This window comes from Echinops telfairi, unplaced genomic scaffold, assembly GCF_000313985.2.
Source record: "Echinops telfairi isolate 266 unplaced genomic scaffold, ASM31398v2 ScPeMD7_2010;HRSCAF=2546, whole genome shotgun sequence".
In the NCBI taxonomy this organism is placed as follows: Eukaryota; Metazoa; Chordata; class Mammalia; order Afrosoricida; family Tenrecidae; genus Echinops; species Echinops telfairi.
Genome location: NW_022105908.1, coordinates 20,763,045 through 20,767,862, shown reverse-complemented (window position 1 = coordinate 20,767,862; position 4,818 = coordinate 20,763,045).

Below are 4,818 nucleotides of genomic sequence, written 5' to 3'. Positions count from 1 at the left end.
CCCCCAATAAAATTATTTTTTTTAATGAAACAGAAAAATAAGGGGCGTCAGTGAAGAAGTCGAGTAGATTTCAAGTTAGAACAGACTTTTCAACGTGAGGAAATAAAAAGGCAAAACAGTAATCTGCAGGGTAACCTCAAAGAAAAAAATTTTAAATAGAGGAAAATCATAAAGATTTTGTAAACACTAAAATGACAGAAATAAGGGAAGCTATAAGGAAACCCACAAACAATATGAACTCTGCACAGAAAATTATGTGGAACAAGGAAACCCATAGAAACACATACACACAACAGGATGTCAGCAATACGTTTATGCCTGTTGATTATTACACTGAGGGCAAATTGATTAAATGTACCAGTTTAAAAAAATGAGTAGCAAAACAGGAACTTCAATATGCTGTCTACCCCAGACACATCATAAACCGAGCATAGAAAATAAACTAAAAATAAAAGAATGCAGAATATACATATGTATCAAACAAATGAGTAGCAATATTAATTTCTGTAAGACAGACTTTAAGGGAGAACTTTGGATAATGATTAAAGGATCAGTTGAACAAGGGAGGACAAAGTAATAATAAATATGAAGAGGCTTTTAAAAATTCATGAGAAAATTCCATTATCTTTTCATTCCATTTTCCCACAAACTTTTTGAAGCATTTCTTATCTCTGTGACCAATGAAAGAGCTTCATTATGCATAAGTCAAATTCTAATAGAATTGAAGAGAGAAATAAGACAACTCTACAATAATAATAAGAGACTTTTAATACACCACTTTCAATGAAGGAACCCTGGTGTTGTTGTCAGTTAAGTGCTAGACTGCTAACCGCAAGGTTGAGGGTTCGGACCCCATCAGTCACTTACCAGAAGAAAGTTGAAGCTATCTGCATTTGTAAAGATTTATATAAACTTATTAAAAATAGTAATAACTGTAATCCTTTTAGCCAAATAAAATAAATCAATAATTTTTTAAAAGGATTTAAAGTCTGAGAAACCCTACATAAGTTCCCTATGAGTCGGAATCAGCTCAGTGGCAGTAGATGTGGGGTGTGTGTGTGTGTGTGTTCAATGAAGGTCAGAACACCTGAAAAGAAACTCAACAAAGACAGTGAAGAACTGAACAACAAATCGACCACCCTGATTTCATAGACACATGCAGAACCCTCCACTCAACACAAACGGTCATTTTCAGTGTGCATGGTACATTCTCCAGATAGACCATATCAGCCAAAATAGGCCACAAGGCCTATTTTATTGCATTTTTAAAATAAAAGTTTAAACCTAGAAATACTACAAACCATCCTCTCAGATCACAACATGATAAGATTTGAAGTCAACAATAGGAAGATCAAGGAAAAAGTAAAAATACATAGAAAATTAGTTTTTTTTTTTAAAAGCCTGTATAAAAACTAATGGGTAATAGATTGGGGGTTTTGTTTTTTTTTTGGTTTTTTTTGCTTTTTTTACTTTAAAAATATTTTATTTATGATTACAAGGCAGCAAATCTATTAATCAAACTATATTTCCAATACCATATAAATATGGGTGATAGGTGAATTGTACACATAGCTAGTCCCATTTTTCAATTGAGTTTTTAAATCCAACATGTAAACAGCATTGGTTTCCAAAAGTTGTAATACAAACATGTTTTTCTTTATATGGTTCTCTCCTGAATGTCTCAAATTTAAAAACAACAACAACAAAACTTTTTCAGGTGGAAGTTTACAGAGTGTGGCAGTTACATAATCTACTGTCAACTTGAGGAAGGGGTGGAGTCCAGCCTGTCAATCAGGTTTCAGCTTGATGACCTCATTTGGAGGTGCAGCAGAGATAAATAATTCACTGGAGTCCAGATACTCTCTCTGTTACACATTCCTGTTCACAAGCCACATGGAGCTACGAGCCCCAGAGCTGGAGGAGCCACATGGAGACCCACACCAGCGCTGAGATGTTCCCACCACCACTGGATCCACAAGACCTTCCACCCACCAGCCCGTGATCTTCCTGCAGTCGGCATCATTGCATGTGTTGGATGAGTTTAGGACAGAGGCAGATGTTCCAGAGCCTTGATGTTGTTCCAGTGTCTAACCCCCATCACTCACCTGACTGAGGGACAAGTGACTATAAGCTCAAGCTCCCCTGATAAGTCCTGGTTCTGCCAAGCCAATTGTTAAAGCCTTGTTCCTCTTGCCAGTGACTGATTTTTAGGCATGATCCTGTGACACCATTTTGGATAGTAATTCACGAGGGCAAGTCTCTGAACACAAATCCACAGAAAACTTTGGAAATCATTCTTATGTTTTTGTTGTTGTTCTTTCATTTGTGTCAGAAGACAAATTCAAACTAGCTCCAGGAAGGCCATGATCTCAGTAGCCAGATGCCCGTAGAGAGAGCAAATAAATTTCCATTCAAGGCTTATATACACTCAGGGGGTGTGCAAGCCCCCCCCCCCTAATTATAGGTAACCACATGCATAACAGGAAGGGGTTGTACTATAGTTACACATGCAGCAGGAGAGGGACGAGCTAGGGTGTGCCAGATTACGTTTATTAAAAAGACATTAAACAACACCTTGAATCAAGAATGAAAGCACAAAACCACTAAAACAGAGCCAAATCAATGCTCAGAAAACAATTTAGAGCAATAAATGCATACATCAAAAAAAGAAGCAAAATCAATACTTCAACACAATATCTACAACAATCAGAAAAAGAGAAGCAAAATAAGCCTACAGTCACTACAAGAAAAATAAATGAATATTAGAATAGAAATAAATTAAACAAAAACAGAAAAACAATACAAAGATCAACAAGACTAGAAGATGGCTCTTTGAAAGGATCAATAAAATTTACAAACCACTGGCAAATCACACAAAGAAAAAAGGCTCAAAAAGCATGAATGAGAAATGAAATGAGCAATGTCATAAGCAATGTCAACTGAAACTAAATGGGTCATTTAAAAAACACTATAAAATGTTCTAGACACATGTTACCTACCTAAACTAACACAGACTACGGTTGAAATTCTGACCAACCTCATAACAAGATGACATTGATCAGGTCCTTGGAAAACTCCCAACACAATAAAAGTTCTGTACCACAAAACTCACTGGAGAATTCTACTAATTAGTTAGAGAAGAACTGGCATGAGATCTGCTCAAACTATTCCAAAGCATAAAAAAGGATGGAATACTTCCAAATTAATTTTATGAAACAACATAAGATCAAAATCCTGAGACCCAAACCAGGCCAAGGCATCTCAAAAAAATAATAAAATTATACTTCAATATCCCTCATGAACATAGATATGAAATTCTCACAAAATCCTAGCCAATAGTGCCAAAAGTACATTTTAAAAAGCACATCATGATCAAGTGGGATTCATACCAAGGCGGCCTCATAGTGCCGCCCCTTTGGGTTTCTAAGCCTGTACCTGTCTTTCTCCCACAGAGCAGCCGGTGGTTTCTAACTGCCAGCCATGCAAACACAGCCCAGTGCAGAGGCACGGCACCACAAGGGTTTGTATATTTATAAAACCAATGGTCAACATTAGTCTCAATGAGAAGACACTGAAAGCACTCTCCTTGTGGATGAGAACCTGATATGGATACCCTTTATCACCACCCCTATTCAATATTGTGCTGGAAGTCTAAGCCAGACCTATCAGGCAACAAAGAGAAATTAAAGGCATCCGAGTTGGCCAGGAAGAAATCAGACTCTATTTTCAGATGATGTGATCCTACATATTAAAAGCCTAAACACTCAGCAAGAAAATTTCTGGGACTAATTGCAAGATTCAGCAAAGTCACAAGGGTACAAGATCAAGATCAACAGAACAAAAATCAACCAAATTCCTTTCTATTAACAAAGAGAACACTAAAAAAGAAATCAGGAAAACAATACCATTTACAGTGAAACACTGTAGGAATAACTCTAACCAAAGAAACAAGAAATTATGCAAGCAAAATTTACAAAATACAAGAAACCCAATGAGACCTGTAGAAATAGAAGAATAAAGCATGTACATGGATAGGAATACTAACCATTGTGAAAGGTCAATACTATCCAAAATAATCAACCCATAAGATGCAATCCTGATCCAGATTCCAACTTCATTCTTTAAAGAGATAAGAAAACTGATTAGCAACTCTATACAGAAAGGGAAAAGACCTTGGATAAGCAAAGCATTCCTAAAGAAGAACAAACTAGAAGGCTTCGCATTGGCCAATCTCAAAACCTACTATACAACCATAGTCGTCAAAACACCATGGAGTCGGTACAAACCAGTGGAACAGACCAGTGGAACAGAACTTAGAATCCAGAGGTAAATCCACCCATCTATGGACAGCTGACCTTTGACAAAGGCTTGAAATGCATTTAGTTGGGGGGAAGAGATTGTGTCTTTACCAAACAGCTGGAAAAACTGGATATCCATGTGCAGGAAAATTAAATAGGACCCATATCTAGATCTCACATTGTGTACGAAAATAAAACTCTCATTATGGAAGACCTAAATGTAAAACTTAGAGCTGTGCAGGTCATCAATAAAAACAATGAGGATAAACTTAGGGCCCTTGGGGCATGGCATAGAAACTCTATCAAAAATAGCTGCAAACTCACCAACTGCAGAAGACAAACTAGACAACTGAGAACTCCTAAAACTTAGGTACTAATATGCATCAAAACATTACACCATGCGGTGAAGAAAGCTGATGGTGCCAAGCTGTCAAATTACATAGAATCTGGGGTCCCACATGCTGGAAGATAAACAAGGGGCCATCTAACTGAGAAACAACAAAGCCCACATGGAAGAAGC